The 22,531-nt window shown below is 45.0% G+C and overlaps 2 long non-coding RNA genes across 4 annotated transcripts in view; one reads left to right on the top strand and one right to left on the bottom strand.

Annotated features, from left to right (window-relative positions):
- LOC116183704 (uncharacterized) overlaps positions 1-13,348 on the bottom strand; it is a 94,408-nt gene extending 81,060 nt beyond the window's left edge. For both annotated transcript variants that reach the window (XR_004148374.2, XR_013340140.1), the window contains exon 1: positions 13,223-13,348. This is a non-coding gene — a long non-coding RNA (uncharacterized LOC116183704). The remainder of the gene's footprint in view (positions 1-13,222) is intronic.
- An 835-nt stretch (positions 13,349-14,183) lies between these two features.
- Positions 14,184-22,531, top strand: part of LOC144246381 (uncharacterized) — a 92,017-nt gene continuing 83,669 nt past the window's right edge. For both annotated transcript variants that reach the window (XR_013340089.1, XR_013340088.1), the window contains exon 1: positions 14,184-14,547. This is a non-coding gene — a long non-coding RNA (uncharacterized LOC144246381). The remainder of the gene's footprint in view (positions 14,548-22,531) is intronic.

Raw genomic sequence — 22,531 nt, 5'->3', positions numbered from 1 at the left:
TGTGGTCTAGCAGCCATGCAGGACACACCCAAAGAAGCTGGGTGAACTGCATGCAGGATTTAGCCCACGCTAAATTCCACACTTCCACAGCTGGATTGCTACCCCTACTCCAGCAAGTTAGTTGAAAGCCTGGTAGGTTCATCTCCAGAGACAAGAGATGGGTGAGATATTGAAACAGGAGACCCTTGTTTCTGCATCCTACAGCTCTTGAAAATAAAGGCGAGTTTAGTAGTAGGAGGCAGATCTGTTCAAGAGAATGTCCCAAAGTGAGAAAACATCAAGCTTTCATGGTTTCAGACACCTAAGCTGGAAGTTCTGGAAACGCTGAGTGTAAAAGGAGTAACTTCCTACTAACAGTACAGAAAACATGGAAATCCCAGTATTTTCCAGACTTTTTGATTGCTGAACAGTAAGAACAGATTGCCAGCTGGGAGCTTGGAAGCCCTGCAACAGACTTCCAGGCAGCCCACAGAGCAGGGCTGCCAGAGCACCACTGATAGCATGTAGCTCTGCAACTACTCTACAGAGCTGATAGTCAGAGTCACCTGTCAAATGCCATTTTAACTGAGAAGCTGCAGGAACCAGGGAGCATATTGATTTCAGAAATAAAATGTTTGTTGTTTCCAGCAGGAAATTATCACAAAATTTCTGGTTGGCAGAAAAATTTCTTTTCATTTCCCAGATAAATTTTGACCAAAAACCTCTCCCCACTACAAAAAAAAAAAAAAAAATCCCATGAACCAGAATTTCTCTTCTTCAGCCAATTTAAATCAGTAAGAAGTGAAAGGGAGAACAAGAGGGAGGGGTACTGTTAACCTGTATAAAACTTCTGAAGACCTTTAAATTGCTAGACTTGTTTTCCTGTAGTCAAAGATGTTAATACCAGAAGGAACAACAGCAAGTTCTTATCTCCAACTTTACATGAGCTGAAGTTACCAAGGCTTAACAAGTTACCACATGTCAGCTGAATCAAGCAGTATTTGTACATCCTCAGCCCTTAAGTAGCACAAGACAACGTGGTTTAACATAACCATATTTGTTACTAGCTAAACCAAGTTTCATTGCCTTAAATACGCCTCAGTCTAAATGTATAAACACTTCTGGTTTACCTTTAGATCTCAAGTTGGAAGGCACTGTGCTCTCATTAATCTGCAGCAATATATATATATATATATATATATATATATATGTAAAGAAGTATTATTGATTTGCAGCATCATTTCTTTGCTGTGCTACTACAGTGCCATTAGGAGCTCCACATGAGACCAAGGCTGCCAACTCCCTTATTTTAAGGTCTCTTACCAGGCCATTCTGTGATTCTACAATTCCCTTACACAATAAGCAGGAGCAACAGCTGTTAGTCCATCAGTTACTGATTAACTGAGCTAATTAACTAATAATTAATTAATTACTGCTTCTATTTACCCAACTGTTCCAGCTCAAACTTATGTCTGAGTCTCATGAGAAATCTCTCCCAATCACAAAATGTGCTACAGATGACTATTTGAGCACATCACTCTTTTTTATATAAGGATGTGCTGCTATGCCCAGTTTATAGATTTAAAGGGGAACCACATCAAGTAATCTAACAGTCATGCAGGAAATCTGTGGTGTAGCAAAGCCTCATATCCAACAGAATTCTCTATCCATTTTACACCATGATATCTCCTCAATGATCTCTCCTTTGAGACTACAGTATGTCTCAGTTTCCCGAGTTAGTTGTCAGGAGTGCTAGCTTACGATCATTGAAAATAATAAAATTGCTCCTATTGCTATCACCTGGTGCTTTGCAACTAATTTTAACAGAAACAGGCTCACTGAGTTCAGAAATCTAAAAATACCACAATGCTGCCCTGATATTGCAAATAGAGCAGTAGACTTCTTAACAGTTAGGGGGAATATGTATATACGTATGTATGTAATAATAGAGATATGTAAATTTAGAATATGTATGCTGTTGTGACAACAACAGACTTAAGTTTTACTTCTGTAGCCAGAAGTAACCTGCAGATCCATTAAACATCCTGCATCTGACTTTTGCCTTGTTTACTTTCTCAGGGCCCCTCTTAACTTATCTCTCAGTCTGTAAGATTCCTAGTCTGATAGAGATTTCAAATTGCTACCATTATGAAGTAACTGCAACGATTTAAAAGGAAACAATAGCCTACATCTATGGAAATTATTCTATTATTTTGCCTTAAAATAGAGATAGAGGAAAAGGCACATTTCAACACTGAGGTCAATATACAAGAGTACTAGCTCACCCTCCACCAGGACTGTCAAATGTAAGGATCGAACATCCCATGGTTTGCTGTGATTAAGGACACACTCACTTCCCAGCATTTGTTGCAGTTCTGGCAAGTCGTGAGACAGCAGACTTTAAATCTGTAACATGACTGATAGAAGTGTTGTTTTTAAAGGTTGAAAATGTTTTAGCACTAAATATTAAGTCACTCAGAGATTAGAATATGTATGGGATCAATTTTTCACCACATTTCATCAGACTTTTATGCTGTGAAAAATAGTGGGGTTACTCTGGCATAAAACCAATGCAATGGAATGGAGACTCATACCTGTGGTCACTAACGTGGCCCAGTTGTATCTACAAAAGGATATAGGGAAAAATATTAAGAAAAGGTGTCAAAGCCCAAACATGTTCTAAAATAACTTTCCAGTGCGACACTAAGTAAAATCAACATTGTTTTTTGATAAACACTTTGGTAGCATGTGTTGGAGAGTCTGAGTCTCACTTTTCACTCATCATTGGGACTGCAGAATTTATGTCCATATCAATTACAGAAAGTTGCACCATCTGGCCACCAAGATGCAGGTGAGCCTGAAGCGGGACAAACTTTGTGACACAGAGGTCACATGCCATGCAAAGTTACAGATGGAAGCAGATTCCAGCAAAAAGCCTGATATCATTCTAGGCTGAAATCATTCTGACATCTGCTAGGCTGTGCTGTCTCCACTTCAATTCTCTCTCAGACATTTTCTTATTGAATCCAAGACTACCTTTTAAGTTTATGTTCTCATAATAATTACACTCATTTTAAGTCAGAGAAGATTCATGAAGGCCATGAAAAGATAGGCCAAGCAGTACGGAAGAAATATCTGCACTAGACAAAGTTGCAAGACACAAATCCTGGAAGATGGTATTCTGGAGAAAAATGGCTTGGCAAGTTGAAATGAAGGCTATAAAGTCATAAAATTATAGAATCATTTGAGTTGGAAGGACCTTAAAGCTCAGAGCCTTCAGATAGAAAATTCATTTAAATCAACCAAAAATGAGAAGGTCCACATTGCTCTTTGCTCCTTTGGGTTTGTTTAGATCAGCTCTGTCTTTGAGCTCTTTCTGCCAAACTCTTGACAAGTTTAATTTTGAAAACTGACAACAACAAGGAAGCTTTTAACCGTTTTTATATTAATCTACTTCAACTCATTTTTATCTAGCTAGAGGCAGGGTTTAATCAATTACAGGTTCTTTCTCTAAAGAAGGCCTCAGCTCAACTTAACCACAGTTTACACTGTGGCCTACATTACTAAATTCCAATGGCATTTAACTTTTCAAGGTCTTTCTTTAGAGTGGTAACACTGAGCTTTACATGATACACAGACAAGGGTTTAGGAAATGCCAGATGGTTACTCCTGAAAGGATTTACTGATGGACTACGCCACCACTAATGGAAAACTGAAGAGCACACTTAGCCAGAGTATTGTCAGACATTAGGATTTCTTACTACTCATCACACACACACAAACAAAAAAAAACCCTTTCATGCTTACTGGGAAGCTCCTGGAAGAGCCCAATTCTGCATTCCCTGCAAACCCCCAAATTCCCTTGGATTTCACTAACAATTTTGAGTTGCACAAGCATAATTCCCTCTCCAGCTAGTAACTTCTGCCAGAGCCACAAAAGGCATGACTCTCCTACAACTGTTAGCCAGAAGATTTAGCCTTTTTGAGCTCAAATTGTCAAGCTTTTCTCTAGCTCTGGTAGTTCCAGGTTCAATTCCTGGTAATGATTAGGACAACAGTTATTTCACAGGGAACACTGAATCCGTCGCTAAGTACTTCAAAAATTCTTAATATAGAGGAACACCTTTAGTTTTATTTTAGTAGGCATAAATGTATACCCACATGCTCTCTCAATATATGATTGGAGGGGAAAAAAGCATTGAAAATTGATTTGAAAGAGGAGGTGCAGATAAATAATAAATGCTTATATAACACAAAATGGCACATAATATTAGAAATAATTTACTGCAATAAAAACCAGATGTCGCTGTGTCTGTAACAACCCCACAAATTTCTACTTGTCTGTTACCTCTGGGGTTTTTCTTTTACATATACACTTACATGTTAAAACTTGCAATTTCCATGGCAAAGACAAATCAATGAGCTTTTATGTCTGAGCTTATGAGGTTTGCTAATTTTCTAAATTTGCCTAGCATAAAACACATAACAGCTTCAAGCAGATGACTCAAAAAATCATATAACATTATCTGTGTATGTATTTACAGCTTATGTTTAGGAGGAAAAACACATTCAGCGAGAGAGTGACATCTTTTCAGGAATTTAAACAAAACACACCAAAAAAAACAGAGTGAAATTTAGGCTTACAAGCAGGAAGATATACAGCAATAATTGCATAACAGCCTCACTGATTTTTTGCATTGGCTCAAGGAAGCTCACTGTATGAGCACACACTCTTCGGTACACTGTAGCTAAACACAAAAACTGCTTAAAATCCCTACTCTGGAAAAACTTCTGAAAAAACTTAATTTTAAATTCTGCTGCAGTCAGTGGGACATGCTTATCCATATTTATATGCTTGGCAGCTGAGGACCCAAAAGATCTACAGCAGGTTCCTCTTTCCCCTTGCACATTGAGGTTCTTTCAAATCCCACCAACCATTTACAGAGCTCCAGCTCTCAGCTGAATAAAATGCTTACAATAATCTGGAGAGCACAGTCTAGACAACCCTAATCCTGAGAACATATTTGCTACCACAGGGTACCAAAGGTCTTCAAAAATTTTAAAGAAGTAGAGAATTTCCTTCCCTTTGGAAAGAGTGAAGTCCGCTGCATGTGTTTACTTGGACTCACCCTAACAATTGCTCTTTCCTCCACAAAATGCATTAAGGGCCTAATATCCTACTCTATTCCTACAGTGATCAAATTCTACAGACACATAAATTATCAAATATCAGCATTTAAACTGTTACAATCCTTTTTGTCAGGAGCAGTAAAAGTCTATATGTGTATATGTTTAATCAAGATGAAAATTATAATCTAAAGCAATAGGAGGACTTGACTTCTGTCTTCATAGAGAAGAAACTGCAAGGTCTTTTTCTTTTTTGCAGAAAAAATAACATTTACTGATGATATACAAATGTTAAGAAGAAAAGTATGAACAAACAAAAGCTGTTTCATCAAATTCTCTGACAGACATTTTGGAAATGCCAAGATGCTCTACATTAATCCGATGCAGTTTATGGCAGGTAGTTAACCCTTTTAAAATCATAGAATAGGTTAGGTTGGAGGGAACCCTAAAGAATATCAGTTCCAACTCCCCCAGCTATGGGCAGGGACACCTACCACCAGAGCAGGATGCTCAGGACCCTATCCAGCCTGGCCTTGAACACTTCCAGGGATGAGGCACCCACAAATTCCTTGAGTAAGCAGTGTGTCACTTCACTCACAGTGAAGAAATTGTTCCCAATATCTAATCTAAACATGCCCTCTATCAGTTTAAAGCCTTTACCCCTTGTCCTATCACTCCATAACCTTGTAAAAAGTCCCTCTCCAGCTCCCTTTTCAGTCTCTTTAGGTACTGAAGGTATCTAAAAGTCCCCCAGATCATTCTTTTTTCCAAGGCATGAGTGAAGCTGAAAACTATGAGACTGACTTAACTCATTTCCCTGCATAGTACAATTTGTTTATTCTACAATGGGAAATCCCCCTTCTTCTTTAGTCAACTTCAAAGTTTATTTTGGTGCAAGATTCCCCTCAGATACAGCAATGTGACCACCTGACCTAAGCTGGAGTGTGGTAATACACACCCATACTGCCCTTCCTCCTGAAGCATCTTTTGCAATGCGTTTTGTTCACACACCAAACACTCTTTCACCGATAAACTCTTTATTGGGAAATTAGGTAAACTGACCAACTATGTGTACCAATTAAGGGTAAAACTGATAAAAACTGGCTAGAGGAACACACAAGCTGGGGTTTATAATAAGAGAGAGGAAGCCTGCTGGAGAGAAAAGAGCAGGGGAAAAGATAAAAGTGGTCTCTGAAAATTAGAACAATTTAATTTGTATCTGTATATATCATGTATTTGCATTTCACCATGATAAGAACAGGATCCACAAAGAAACAGTATCATTGTATGAGGACAGACCCCCAACAGTCTTGTACAGGACTCTGCTGGGAAAACTTGTTCAGGAAAGGTCTTCCCCAAGACTCCTACCAGAACCTGCAAGCAGTTTGCAACCTGCTCCCTGGCAGAGCTCAGACACTCACAAATTGAGATGACAGCTGGGCATGGTTTTATGGAGCCTAGCAAGGCCCACACAGTGCAGTTGGGTGCCTGCATCCCTCTGCAGACCTATCTGCTACAATTTTACTCAAGTTTACACAGGCCATCTGTGTAGCAGCCCAAGTGACAATGCCGCTGCACCGCCGCCCACCGCACCAGTGGCTGAGCAGCAACGCCGTCTCGCTCTTTCCAACCACCTTCTGCCACAGATCCCTCCACTATGAGCCACTGATTTGGAAACAAAAATCCATGCAGGGCTATTTCTCATGGAAAACAGAGTTAAACACTGTGGGCACCAATCTGTAAGGCAGGGGAAGTCTGAGAGGCAGATGCCCTAGCAGGGACAAATCTGGTGGTGGTTAGAGAGCCACAGCCTGGAGTACATTTTGAAAAGCTTACATATTGCACAGCTCCTTAGCTACTCCACACTGTGCTTCTGTACACTGCACTATAAAATCTCCCTAGTGCAGTAGGTGGGCTGGCTATTTTTAAAGTGCTTTGGATGAGTTTAGGCTGATTATTATGCCTCTTTGATTCTCCTCGTTTTTGCAAAACAGACTGAGTTTTGACTCAGAAAGAAATACGTCTGGCAAAAGAAAACAAAGTCAGGCTTTATGTAAAATTTACACTGAACATAAACCTAAGTCTAAGTACAAGGCAAATCATTTTGATAAGTGGTTAATAAGTTAATAAAGATACTATTCATCAACCTACTGGAGTCGAACATTATAGTGATTTATAATTCTCTGGAATGTTTTTTACTGGTGTATTTATAACTGCTTACATCACATGGTCCTCACATGGCTAACCAGCTCTGCAGGATATGTTTGTTATTTAAGAAAAGCATATTAATGAAATCTTAACATAAAGTGAGTGACCAGAAAATATAGTGACAGATATTATACTTTATACTCTATACATCAACTACAAAATTTACCAGATCATTCTTTAAATAACTGTTAACATATTGAGCCAGCGGCAGTAATTCATACATATTAAGTAAACAGGAAAGTAAAGGTTACAATGGAAAACTGTTCCATTGCTGTAAAAGTGGAACCTAGTGAGCTCCAAAGCTCACAAGATGCTGCTGAATCCGTTCTCAGGTTTAAGAGTTTGAAGCTCAGCTTCAGGGAGTGTTTTAATTCAAATTTAATATAATAACAAAGTGTCTTATTAATTCTTCCTGGCAGGTTAGAGGAGGATGTTGTATGCACTGTCTGTATCCTTTGTCATGCAGCTGGCAGCAATGCTGGATTTTCCTAGGGCTCTGCAGGAGTAGCTAAGGAAGACCTCACCATTTCTCACTACAGCAGGCACTCCGTGTTCAGACTGCACTCCCAGCTGCTGTAACAGAAGGGTTATGAACTCTTGCACTTCCACAAGTCCACTTCAAACAGACTTTCAGTGCCAGTAGTCTTGCACAAAAGCTTGTTTACAGATTCAGAAAATGAACAGAAAAATAATGCAGTTGCTCTCATGTCAAAATTTAACTGGACTCGATAAATATTTTAGGATCCAAGGTCCTAAAATTCACATCCAAATATAGATGACACATAAAAAATAAGGTAATTTTAATAAAAAGGTAATTCCTAGAACATTGCTTGAGCTTTATTGACTAGTTAGAAAGACAAACTAAACAGCCAGCTTATCCTGGAAAGAATGAGACCCTTTTTCACAAATGACTGTGACCTGTTTATTGGGACACAAGACTGGACTCAGAATATATAAACTGCATGCACCTTCTGTGTCTGAACTTTGGTTACCTTCCTCTTTTTCTCTATTCTTTTGAGATCTAGCACTAGCTGCATTAACACTTTTTCCTTATTTCATCTAGTTGGCTTAACTTTCAACTGGAGCAGAGCAGAGGAGACTTGTTTGCACAGCAACTCCAACCTTCAACCATACAGCAACAATTAACAGCAACTTCTGTCACCACCTCTTTGTACTGAATAGGTATCTCTGAGCAAACAGACCCTTGCACAGGAGCCCCAGGAGCCTGAGAGGCTGCAGAATCATCAGTAAGAAAACCCACAGTCCAGAGTCTGACATGGGCTGGGTAGACTAACACTAACTAAAGTTACATCACAAGCCCAAATGAAGTTTGAACAAAGTGCAGCTACAGGCAACACCTCTGTTCTGTTTCCAGATCAAATAATAAGTTGTTTGTGTGTTTGAACACGTCTGTTTGTTTGTTTGCTTGTTTGTTTGTTTTGCATCTCATTCTGAGACCCTCTTTGTCTGACCTGAATGTACTCCCAAGAGTTCTATCTGGACCAGTATATTTCTCACTGCAAGTGCTACATCAGCAGCTTAGCACATTGGAGAGCTTCGTTCTAAATTCAAAATTGCCCTTGTACTTGGAGGCGTATAGAATGTACTTGAGAGCATCACAGGCATATCAGTTTTCCCTCTGTGCATCCAGGGATGACGTTGCAGGGTACCATCTAAATCATCCCACTTGCAATGTAAATAGTCCAGCACTGCTTGCCTTCTAGGCACATTGAGGACATCCCTAAGACATGCAGTCACTGCAAACCTTTCTGCTGGTAAAGATGAAATGCTGACCCACGGCCCTACGGCTACATGCAATCATGCCCAGTCAAAACCTGGTATTTCTGCAGCACAAATGCACTCTGTGTGCTTATGCCATGCTTGGAGCGTTTTGATATAGTTCTGCATCATTTTGCAAAGTTGTAAAGTCCTCCAGGACCACATAAAGACTCTGGAGAAATGCGGGGGGGAAGGCAGGAATGGGAGGTAGAAAAATTAAGAAATTACTAGCAGTAGTCTGTGAACTTCATGAACCTATTACAGAAAGCCCAGATGCAAAATGCAGTATAGAGCTAAATTCCAGCACCTATTACTCACCCTACTTCTGAAACAAGAGTAAGTCATGTGTGGAATAAGATACTGCTCTGTATGAGACATCCATGGTTCAGTATGACCTGGACCACACTGCGTGAGGGATTTTCTATCCCAAAAGCAAAGAAGAAAATTGAGTGAAAAAGAAAGTAAAAAATATGGCAGCGTGAAAGTTCCAGGTAAACAATATCAGAAGGACAAAATATGAGTTGCAGTTACATATATATACCCTGAACTCTGATTTCAGAGTAGATACACATACCATGTTGTTGTCAGGCATTTGCCATGGGGTGGATGATTTTGTTGGACCTTCTGGAGGGAGGAGGGGGAAAAAGCAGTCAGATATTTTTTATCATCCTTAAAATTACTGGAATTTATTTCCAACTTTGTTCCAGCTGCAGCTTATTTTTTTTCCAAGATTCTAAGCATACCCTACCCGATGTGTGGGCTAGGCAGGCTTTAGAAATGCAAAAGAAACAAATTAGGGAATTGTCTCTTGCTTTTTCATTCTGTCCTTACTTTCTCAATCTTTCACCATTTCACACAGATTCCAAGCTGTATCCCCACTGAGAAATGCAGGGCATGTTAAATAAGGAGTAGTTTGATCAAATAACAAACTCTGAACACAGCTGTCTCCACAGTCAGTGGTCTGGTCTCGTCCTGTCTCATCCCATCACCAGTCATTCCAATGCAAGCCCCACATTTTCTATCTTCCTTCTGTGCCCTCCAAACTCCCTCTTCTTTCCCTTTTCCTCTTTCACTTGCTTCTTTGCCTCCTGTAGACATGAGGACCTACCACCACACTATCACACTCAATCCCTCAATTAAAAAGGTGACATTTTGTATCAAAAATTAAAAACTAAGCAATTGTGAGCAATGATGAAGGAGGTAAGACTTCAAGAACAATGCACCAAGGAAGCAAAAATGTCTCTGTTGGGCTAGTGTAATCTCTCTGTCATGGCCTAATGACAAAAAAAACCCAAACTGAAAACACTGTTTGCAAGCTAACCTGTTAAGTTCTCAAAATTGCCACCAGTTAGTGGTTTGGAAATTTCCTGTGTGGCTGCTGGCACCCAAACTACCATGCTTCATATCAATACATAAATTTTCTCAATTAATTTTTCAATGCTCTCTCATTTTGTATTTGAGAGAAATAGTAATTAATTGTCGCTTGAATCTTTTTACAGAACTAATTCACAAGGCTTCCATTAGTACCCTGTATGACTGCTGACATACCACATCCAATGCATATAGCCATAATGTTTTATTTCACACCCAGTCAGTAGTCACAAGCTGGTATCATCTTCTACAATAAAGCCAAAACAACTATCATTATATCACATCTATAGGACAGCTTTGGAAAATAATCTCAAAATACCTTTTCCAATTCATTACTCTGTAGAGCCAATGGCCATGTAGTGCAAATTAACTTGTATGTTTTTGGGTGTAAGCCTGACTGTGAATGTCAACCACTGATTTTCCACAGCCCAGAATACACACATTCACAAATTACTGTAATACATATAATAATGTTTTGTTAATGCAAGTTTTAAAAGAGGGTTAATGTTGCCTTAAGGTAGTCACTGTAGCAGTTTTAGCCTGCTTTGTAAGAGTTACTGGACAACGTGATATATCTATATGCAGAACAGCACTTGTATTTGGAAACATGATTTTCAAGAAATTTCAAGTTTTGTTTTTCAAGAATTTGTGTCATTTCTGCAGCTGCATATCATAGGGTTTTCAAAATGGGTTGACTCAGACACACCCAAGTATTCTTGTAGGGCTCTGTTATTTACAAGCCACTCTATTAAAATGGAAGTTATGATTTGGCTATACTCATTACTTTGTTTTCATTGTCTTCACATACTTTCATACGTCTTTGTCTTGGTACTACTAGGCTTCCTAGCAACATGGAGAAACTCAAGATTTGCTCCTTCAAAGAATTCATGGCCCCAACCCAAAGAGTCCCACTGACCACCGTGAATTTTGATTAAGGTTAAACAGGCAGAACACTGTCAAGAGCAACAGCAAAATCTAAATCTGAATTAGAGGTATAATATGTTCTATCCTTGCAACAACAGAACCTTTACAGTGGCTGAAATTCTGACCTCACTAACACTGACTAACCCTCTCTGGAAGATTTCACTAATATGGTTCCACTGGTACATGCACCTTACAAGTTAATTCACTTCTGCTGTTGTCATTTGAGAGCCAGATGCCTAGAAAAATATCAGAATATTTACTCCTTAAAAATAAGATATGAGGGATGGAGAATTCTGAATATATAAACTCAACTGCTTAAGCAGACAATTCCAATTTTTCATATATCTGATACTAATTTCTTAATTGTTGCATCACAATTTACTAACAAGGCATTTGTCTTCTTCATTTATTTTCTTTCTCCTTTTTCCCTTTAAATTCACAGCTGCAAATCAATGCGAACTCATTCAACGATTACCCAGGAGAAAACTTCTATTTTGTAAAGTGAACATTGTGCTTTCAGGACCTCTCACTTTTAACAATGTTACACCCTTGGGCCTTTCTGTCTTCCAATTCCTGGCTTGAAAGCTTGTATTCTCACTAGCTGCCCCTTTTTAAGTATGCTTTTGTAAAACTGCACTGAAGTGAAAAATGTTCATGAAGAACTTTGGTTTATTATTTTTAAAAGCAAAGGTAGCTTTCTTGACTCAATCCTGGCATCTTATAGATTTTGGGGTTTTTTTACATTTTGGCCAAAAAAAAAATCAATAAAATAAAGTAATTCCCAGTTTCCTATGTTGCAGCCAACAAACTGATTACATTATTACTGGATAACATCACCTCTCTGGAATTAGGCTGCTAGCTGAGGTTTTATTATAGTAGTGAATTCACACTGCCATGGTTAGCAATGTCAGCATTTCAATTATAGTAGTCTCTTCCTCCTCTTCCTCCTCCTCCGCCTATCTTTTCTCAAGGAACTGAAATTTGGACTTAAAAATGAACTTAAGGTTGAAGGACTGACAGCATAATCCATGCCACTAAATCCATGGTTATTATTTCAGCAGATTTCTGACAAGTAGCTTTAGAGTATTTTTAAGTACAGGCCCGACTTCATGCCTTCATCCTATATCCAAAACTTGAGCGTGTATGCAGAATATGTAGCACTCATTACCATTATCTTTGTGGCTTAAGCATCTTAATACATGAGCTTTTAATAATTCCTCATTTCAGGGAGCCACTGCTTTTAAAATTGTGCACCCAGCAGACAGCTTGGACTGAAAGATGTGTGTTGCTACAGCTTTGCTTCAAAATTCTGTTTCAAAACAGGGATGTCATGCACAAAACATGTTTCTCAAAAGCACTGCTGGTGCACTCCACCTGGAAGCTCTGAGAAAAAGTGGGAGACCCACTGCAGGCTCGCCATGAAGACATCCGCCATACGTTTTTGCTGGGACGTGCCAGGAGGGCTCCATGGAAACCACGGGCAGCTAAAACCCTGCCGCGTGTTTGCCGCAGAGGGCAGAGCACGCCGGTGAGGACACCGGCGCTGCCCGTCACTCGGACGCCGAGTCCCTGTCCCGGTCTGTGCCCCGCGTCCCCTCCCGCCCCGCGTTCAGGTCCTGTGTTTGCCTTTGTCCGTGTGCGGGCGGCTGTCCCCGGGGCACACGCCGGACGCGCCTCGGGGACAGCGCGGGGCACATGGCCGGGCTGCGCTCGGGGCCACGGCCGGGGGTCGGCCCGGCCCGGCCCCCGCCCAAGCCCTGGCGCCGGAGCTCAGCCCCGCCGGGCACGGGCCGCGAGGGACGGCCACCCCCTCCCGGCCCCGACGGTCACTTACGTTGGGGGCCGGTGCCGCCGGGAGCGCTGCCGGCCGCGGGGACGGACCCCGGCCCGCCTCCGACAGGGGTGCCGGCCGGGAGGGGGGCGGCCTCCCGTTCGGTGTCGGAAGGGTGAATATTTGCCGGAAACCCGGGCGTTTATTCCACTTGGCAGAAGCGGAGGGGGTCGGGCAGGGGGCATGGGTGCGACGGGGGGCACGCGGTGCCCGGGGAAAGGGGCGAAGAGCGGGGCCGCGATGTGCCCGCTCGCCGCTCGACTGTCGGATCCGCTACCCGGCGGCTGCCGCCGTGAGTCACCCCCGGCCGCGGCAGCGTCAGCCTCGCCGCGGCGTTGGCAGCCAGACGAGCCGCGGCGCGGAGCCGCCGCTGTCCTCGGATGAACCCGGCGGGGCTGCCAGCGCCAGCCGGGTGCGCGCAAGGCGAGAGCCGAGGCTGTGCCGGCGCGGCGGCGTGCGACACCCCTGCGGCGGGGATGGCGGAGACGGGGCGGGGGGCGGGAGCGGGGGGGCAGCCCCTCGGCGGCCGGGCCGGAAAGGTAAGCGTGGGACAGGGAAGGTGCGGCGGGGGCACGGTCACGCAAAGGGCACGGTGCGGGAGGAGGCGCTGCCCCCAGGGCCGCGCGTCCCCGAGGACGTGGCTGGGGCGGCCCAGGGCGAGGGGAGGAGGGAGAGGGGGAGGCGTAGGGGGCGAAAGCTTCTCCGCTCCAGGCACGGGGCAGATGGCTTCCGACAGCGGGGGTGCTCGTCGGTGCGAATGGCAAACCCCACCGGGGCCCGGTCCTGTTAAAAAAAGACAGCATCCTCTGCCCCGCGGCGCAAAGATCCGGTTCTTCTTGGGCGAAAGGTGCCTCGTTGCCCAACAGCCTTATCTCCCTTCTCCTGGCCGCGGGGAGCGGCAGGAAATCGGGGTAGCTGCCGGCAGCTGCTGGCGCTGTCTCGAAAGCCGCAAGCAGGGTCACGGCCGCTGCCGCGCTCCCACCGCCGTGTCCCGAAGTGGCGTAACCCGGGGAGGGGGGTTCATGGGCTTATCCACAGCCTCTTCCTTTGCTCCCACCTGTCATCTCTAGTTTTTCTTCATTTCTTTGCTGTCCGCCCACCCCATCCCCTACAGCTGGAGCAACCGAGTCCCTGAGGACAGGGCAGGTTGCCCACGCGAAAGCACGGAGAGTTTGAACCCCGGGAGGACATCTTCTGCCCTCTGCCCCTGACCCGGGCGTTCCCAGCGCCGCGCTTTCCGCGGGGCTTGCGACGAGCCCTGGGCACCAGACTGGGCTCCGCCGAGGGCGGTGAGGCGCCGCGCTACCCCCGAGGAGTCGCGCTGGGAGGTAGGATGCGCCGGGGAAGAGCTCGACATCAGAGAGACGAGAGCCGGGGAAAGGGCTTTTAAGGAAATTCTCTCTCGGTGATGTGAGGTCGGGTGGGAGGGACGGAGCCCCTCTTTGCTCCGGGAGGGAGAGACCTATCCGCACACGCTGATCAGGTCATCGCACAGCAGCAGGTGCCTCCGAGCCCCTTCGCTTCTTCCCCGCTCCGTCTTTGAGAACAGCGCCCGAGGGAGCCCACAGACACCACCTTAATAGCCGTAATAATTAAAAACAACAACAACAACAAAAACCCCCTTCTGCCTGGCCTTAATGATCCTTTACACACATTCCCCAGCCGCTCCCTCCCCCGTCCCCCCAGTGAAGGGCACTGATTATTCGCACTCCTCTGTTTGCCGAGAGCGCAGCCTGATGAAAGGACTTTATCCTCGAGTGACTCCATCGCTTGCTCCTCCTCCTCTCCCCAGCCTCGCTTCGCTCTCAGCCCTAATTGGGCTCTTGCTAATATGATTAAAGCCCAGTTAAATGTTTCTTGATAAATCTTGTCAAGAGAGGATCCCCTCCGTCCCCTCCCCTCTCTGTCGGTTGTCAGAAGCCCGGTTATAGACAGGACATGCCCGGCTCCTGCTGTTCGTACTCTGGTGGGAAGTTGGCATTTCACAATTGTTCCTTTAACAGGGTTGTTTTGGAGCCGGTCCTAGGGATTGTTCCTCTTCAGGCCGGGCTTGCTGATAAGAACCGCCCGTGGCTTTTATGTAACACGTTAGGATTTGGTCCTGGTCCCAAAATCGCACTGTTTCTTTAGCCTTTTATTTCATACCCACCCTCCCCCTCCTGCTCTCGCTGCTCTTAGTAGCCTGTTCCCGGAAAGGCTCTTGCTCGATGTGAGCCGGCCAGGCGCGATCGCCCGTGTAAAAGCCGTGCAGGTCCCCGCGGAGCTGCGCAGGGGCGGAAGGTGCGCACCGGGGGCTGGTCCCGCACAGCCGGCCGCTCCCGCCCCCGCTTCCCGGGAAAAGCCCGTTTTCTTCGGCTCCTCTCTCCGCGCTCGGAGCCCTCGGGCGAGGCTCTCCCTTTACTGCCCGTCCCTGTGTGAGGCGCCCCGAGCCCCCGCAAGTTTTGCGGCAGCAACGCGGCAACGAGCGCGCCCTGCCCTTCACCTGCGTCTGTTTCCTTGTGGTTTCACTGCAATTGTACTCGGGGGTTAAACCCCATCCCGCCCCTGTTATCCCTGGGGGGATTGTGGTTGAATTCGTAGGAATTAGGAACCAGCAGTCGGTGTCCCAGGGTGAGGGTGGTCCCCCGGGCGCCGGGCCCCCTGCGGCCAGCCACGGGCTGGCAGCGTTGCGCCTGTGCTGGCGGCGCCGACAGGCTCGCCCCCCGTTTCGGGGGGGCTCGTCGGTGGGCCTGTTGGCTCGCTTCCACTTTGGTGTTCGGTTTTTTTTGGGGGTTTCAGAGGTCCGGCCGGGTCTTTTCGAGAGTGTTTGGTGGCGGCTGCTTCAGCATTAATGGGTTTGGAGGCTGCGTGGGCTGTAGTTGTCGAAGGGGGAATGGGAACGGGCTCTTTGCTCCCCTGTCGAGCCGTGCAGCTATGGCCTGGAAGCTCTTCGATCCGTGGCTGGAGGTGGTATTTCCCGATGGCACACCTGGCCGTGTCTCCCGCCCGCGCCCCTCCGCAGCAGCCCGTGCCCCGCGTGCCGGCAGGGAGCCGCTGCCTCACCGCATTTCCACGGGGGCACGCACTGCCTTCGCCAGTGGGAAGCAGGGACCGGGCTGCCCGAGGGACACGGACCGCTGCCTCTGTCCCATACCCGGCGAAGTGCTCCCGAATGCCTCCCGTTCGCCACCGCTTCAGCCCCACAGGCTGCTCCTCTTCGTGCCCGAGGCTCTCCCGGGGACAGGCGGCGGCGCGCCGCCCCGTCCGCCCTCGGGGCCGCCGCTGCGGGAGGCAGCGGAGGAGAAAGGTCAAAACCAAAAAACGAAAAATCACCCCCAGCCCCGGGGAGCGCAGCTCCAACAAAGGCGCTTGTTCCCTGGGCAGAGGAAAACCCGAGCCAAGGGGCAAAACAGCGATGTCCCTCCCCGCCGAGCCCCGCTGCCTCCTCCGGGCGGCGGAGCCCGGGGCCGCGGGGCTGCGCCCGGCGGGGCGGGCGGGGGGCGCGGGGCCGAACCCGGCCGGGCACCCACGTCCCGCGGAGGTTTCTCCTCCTCACTTCGACCCAGCGGAGCGTCGGCCCACCTCAGGGGAAGTTTCAGCTGCGGTTAAGGATGGTTCCCTCTCCCTGCTCGTTCTTTCCCTTCTCCCCTGTGTGTTCCCCCACCGGGGGGGGGGGGGGGGGGTCTGGGCTAGTGCGAGACCACAAGAGCTGCGGCCCCTTTGGCCCGGGGCTGTGAATTTACCCGAGAAGAGTCCTAAATAAGCAGCTGTTTGTGCTCTAGCTGGAACGCTGGAGGCTTTCTAAGAATGGCGCTTTTCTTACACGAGGGTTGGGGTTTTTTAATTTAATTTTATTTTTATTGGTACATCGAACCAGCCTACAGCATTGCTGGCATCTTTCCACCAGGTGTCTGGGGCTCAGAGAAAAATTCAAATGAATCTGAAAATTGTGAGACGGTTTCCCTCCCCTTCTCCCAAATAAAATATGAGAAAGAATTGGTACAAACTGTCCAGGAAGGGATTCAAGATGGAAAAAGAAAAGCACCTTCACTCCACCAGAGTGGGGAGGACCCAGAAAGGCCTTCCACAGTCAGGAAGGAATCAAAGCACCTGGAAGATGGAATTTGACTGGTTTGAGAACCAGCTTCTGAGATGTGGTTACCACCCACAAGGAACTTGAGCCCATGATCCAAAATATCCCTTCCAATACTCTTCCTAAAAAATAATAATTTGCTTTTCTAGACACGAAAAAAAATTTCAAGTACATTGCACGCATAAAACTACTCTGCTTCACAGCACTCTTGTAGGTATGAATCCCTATTCCCACTCCACAAAGGAGTGAACTGGTTTGCTCCAGGGGTCACACTTGGAGCTGGGGGCACTTGCTGGGTCCTGAGACCCAGAGCTCCCACCACCACCCATCACTGCTCTGCTCGCTGAAACCCCCTGTGACGCTGATGCTGTTAGGAACTGAGAGAAGGCTATCTGCAAATACAAGAGGCTGCTTTGCAAGGTCCAGGAAACACCAGTTCTGGATGTTATTTTAAACCAAGTATATGGTATGAGGAAACAGACATGCAAGTGGGGGGGTTAGGTTTTAAAGTCTCAGTGTTTGACTGTTATTATTTACTTAAACACCACTTAGTCTTGATTAGTTACTTTTAGAAGAACCCAGTTGAACTGACTGAAAGATTTTCTACTCACCTGACTTACAAAACAATCGTTTTCTGTCTGAATAAATAGAGAGGACTGAATGATGCTCATGCTTTCGATGTAGACAGCAAAAGCTAGACTCAAATCTACTTGCTTTTCTTATGCAAATCTTCTCACTGGATTAGAAGGGAAAGTAAACAGCAGTCCAACCTTAAGATCTTTTTTCTTTTTAGAGCAGCCTGTTGTATAAATCTGAAATAGAAACTGTTTTCATTTGAAGATCAAATAGAAGTTATCTAGTGAAGCTGACAAACAGGGCAGTATAATCTGTTTGCATTTTTGGGAAAATGATAGCTCTGGTTTTGTTTCAAGGCAAGGAACTTTTAAATAATATTTAACGAAATAATTGACCTTGATGTTTAAACTACAACTTCCTTCATGTCATTAAGCTCACTGTTTTTTAAAAAATATGTTTAGCATCTGAACTCTGGCGTTCATTCTGCTAATCTCATAATAACATTTGTTTCTTGTGGAATTTTGTTTGATGAACTCATGGTGAAAGAGGAGAGAAAGAGTTCAGAACAACATGAGCTTTACAGCTCATTTATACTTTTTCTCCCTGAAAAAAATAGCAAAAACACCCTTATGCAGAATGACTTTTCAGGAACAATTTTGCAGATGGATGGATGAAGAAGAAACTTTCTACAGCTGAACCATAAGTCTTGGGACAAACTGTTCTTTTAACATGTATTCTAACTTTAAAAAAATATTGCAGTCCTTGACTGCAAAAAAAATGATTTTGTGGAGTTTGTCCTCATGATAACTAGGCTCTGAGTCTGCTTTTGAAATGTGAGAGAAATGGAACTAACTCCATAAAGTGTGTCTATCATATAAAGCTTTTAGGACAGCCTAATTCACACTATATCCTTCTCTTTGTTCAACTGACAGATTTCCAACTGCAGAAAGAGGCACATATCTGGGGACTGCTATTATCTAAGCTAAATATGTACATTTTGGATCAGTTCTATTTTATTTGAATACTCACAGTTTCTGTTTGGGGATCTTAAGCATGAAAGGATTGCAGTGATGTGCATTTTATTAACTATCCATCATTCTTTGTACATACACAAAGGTGCATAAACATACACATTTACTAGTCTCTCTGGTCTGCAAGAGTTCTGAAAATTACATGCAAAATTATTTCAAACAAAAGCAAACAAGGAACAAAAAAACATACACATTGCCATACAAGAAAATAGGGAAACAAACAAGGTGGGGAGAAATTAAAGCAATAAATGAACAGAGTTTAACAATTTTTGTTTGTTTGTAAATGAAAAATACCATGGCAGAAATGGATTTTTTTCCCAGTCATGTGATCCTTGAATTGCAAAACACTGGTATCTACCAAAACACTGTTTTGTACCCTGCACATTGTGTACTCACTCATAGATGAAAGTTCCTTCTTCCCTGCTGGCACACATTTTTTCTCTCCAATGAGAGCCTACTTTCAGAGCAAGTATGAGAAATCAGGTTGCTTTACTCCCAGCACAGGACATGTAGTTCACATTTCCACTGATAAACAATATTTGAATTCCCACCACAGGGTACAAACAGTCAGCTCAATAATGTTTAGAGACCTGGGATCTATAGAGCATGGTGGTGTTACACAACTGGAGATGTGACATTATCTGGCAGTCTGAGCAGGGTCACACTGGTCATGGGACAATACAAATTCTGTGTCAGTCATCGCGTCCATGCAGGTTTTCTCAACTTCACACAAGTGTTATGCAGTACGAGCAAGAGTAAATTGCCAGAGTCATTTCCCATCTCATCACTGTCCTCTGTCCCTGCCTCCCCTATGGCATAATTGGCACAGGACATCCCTCAGAGCTTTGCAGTCCCTCAGGTTCCTGTCCCCAAGTGACTAACTGGTGACAAGCTGTGTGTAACGCAGGGCAGCGCCCTTGTCACACCAGTGATGTGTTTGCAGGAGGTACAGCCAAGGGGCACTTTCCCCCTTAATACAAACTGTGACTCAACAGCAGCAAGAGAAGGGAGGAGGCACCCCCTATCCTATATTCATGCAGTTCCCCTCCATAGGTTGCCTCCCTGCCTGCCAAGTTATATTTCTATCACTTAGGCAGCTGCTGGTCTTCACTTTTACATGGTGAGAATGAGAACACAGCATCTGGGCATGGCAGTTCTTGACCTGATAGACTACAGATGCTGCAACAGAGCAACAGAGTAGTAGTTTTTGTTCAGCTGTAGTTACTTGTAGAAGCTACTGGCTCTACTTTTTTTTTTTTTTTTTAATGTTATGAGCTTCAAGGAAACTAGTACAGTAGCTCTTGCCAGTGAATTGGGTGCTGTGCCTGCTACAAGTCACATCAGACCTATAGCCTGTGTGTTTTGGGGCACCTAAGCTCATACATCTTTTCCCAACAACCAAATATAGCTTGCAACACACAGGCAGAGACAGAAGATGGCATTTCTGTCATACAGGGCATACATATTCATTCCATCTTCTGTTCTTCTGATGGTGATTTGTGAGGAGCCAACCTGGCATATTGCCTCAACCCAGGAAGTAAACTTCATCATCAGCACAGGTGTTAATCAGGCAGCTGTGCAAAACCAGATTTCTCTGTGAGAGTGAATGCAGTTCTTCTGTATTCTCCTGAGGATGATTTACCTTGAGACTGGGCTAGACCATGAGAATTCTCTCAGCCCAATATTTGTATCAACGCCTCTCATTCTTGATTAGGGAACCAGAAACAGTGACTGTGTCCTAAATTTCATCAGTCTCTGGTTATCTTGCTTTAGAGTCTTCTATCCTAAGAAAGTCTTCTTATCAGGCATGGTTATTCTTTGTATCCTCTATTCTTTGTATCCTGCCAAACTGGTATAGAACATTTCTGCACATTGCAAAACAAGCAATGAGTATTTCCCCCTATGCAAAATTCAGTGGCTCTTATGGAAATCATGTCAGCCAATTTGCAAAGAGCTTCAGGGTCTGTAGGTGACATGAACTTAAACAATACCTGCCTGGATACATCTCCTTACCTTTTTCTCCAAACATACCCGTGGGTCTGTCAGAGAACCCTGGGGGAGCTGTAACCATGATGAAGGTGCTAGGGGTGTGAATCCAGAGAGGATTAAGACTGCTAGCCACTGCAGCATGTCCCTGCTGCCTGCGCCTTACTAAAGCACAAAAGTCTTGTGACTGGCATGTCCTCCATTTCACTGGGTTACACGACACATGCCAGAAAATGTGTCAACCCACTCCCCATCTCTTCAGCATTATTAGCCTGGGGAGGGAAACACAGCCAAAGAACACGCACACAACTTTGACAGGTTCTGCCTAATCCACCCACATAATGACATTTCTTATGCTAAGTGCCAGAGCGGTGTAGGGAGGCCACTGTCTGTACCAGCTGCTGGCAAGTCAAAGTTAGTTTCATGGTTATGTTTAAGATGTAGCCTGATGTTACGTTAAGAAGTCTTTGTCTCCTGTGGTGCGGCACTCAGAGAATGACATCAAAAGCCTTCCTAATTCAGCCCCCGGGTCATCTGATTATGGGCATGGCACAGAGCCATGCTGCCCCAGGAGACCGTGAGTCAGGATGACATCCATGACTATCCTCTTATTCCGTGGAAGGAAGTAATGTGCCCTGAGCATGAAACAACCAGGAGTAGATTACATCCTTCCTCTTGTCAGCTTAGCCCTGCTGGCTGTTGGGGCAGGCAATGGGGAGGCAAGGGCAGCCTCTGATTTCCCAGCCCTGCTCCTCCACACCCTTACCTCAGGGAAGCTGTTTCTCCCATGCTGGGACATGCAGTGCAGGCAAACCACACGAGAGGGTTTTGCTCAGCCAGGCAAGGAAGAGGACACTCTGGCTCTCTTCTCCAATGTGGTGCAGGATTACATAACATAGTGAAACATCCATCCCTCCTCCAACAAGCCAGGCATATCTGATCATGAGGTTGCTGTGTGTTCTCCATCCCTTGGCATTTATCCTTGTAATTAGTCTATCTGTTTCTGATTTATTTATTTTCAGGCAGTCTTCTGCACCCTTGCTCCCTCATTTGGGCACATGGGGCAAACCACAGACTTGCCCTTAAACTACACAGAAAAATAAAATCAGAAACAGACTAACCACAAGAATCAATAGCAGGGGGCAGAAAGCACAAGACTGGATAGCTTCCTTCAGAGATCCATCTGCCTTGAAATGTGATGTAACTAGGCTGACATACCACATCAGCAAAAAGGGGTAACAGATTCGTCTTCGTAACCTGACTGGCAGGGTGAAACTGTGCTGGCTCAGAGAAGCCAAGGCATGTTTAAAAATCACTTCTAAGGAAGAAAAAGAAGTCCATTTTGTGTTCACAGAGCTAAAGCAATCACTTTCAAGTCTGACGTGATTCCTGTTAGTGTTATTGTTGCTTCCTAGAATTTAGGCTTGAATTTGGCAGAAGTCGAGAAGCCAAGGCATACACAGAACCATTTGTGAGAATCAGTGTGTCTGTGTGCATGGGCCAATTCTTTTCTGAATAAACACCAGTCCCTAGGCTGCTGGGTAAAGTGTCGATATAAGATGGCAGTCAGACATGTAGGCTCATACCCATGAGGTAAGGCTATTTAGAGATGCATGTCACCTTTATTCCCTACAAATAAACACAAAT

This window comes from Lonchura striata, chromosome 6 (assembly GCF_046129695.1).
Source record: "Lonchura striata isolate bLonStr1 chromosome 6, bLonStr1.mat, whole genome shotgun sequence".
In the NCBI taxonomy this organism is placed as follows: Eukaryota; Metazoa; Chordata; class Aves; order Passeriformes; family Estrildidae; genus Lonchura; species Lonchura striata.
Note: the sequence above shows the minus strand (reverse complement) of the source record. Positions and strands in the feature narration are given on the sequence as shown.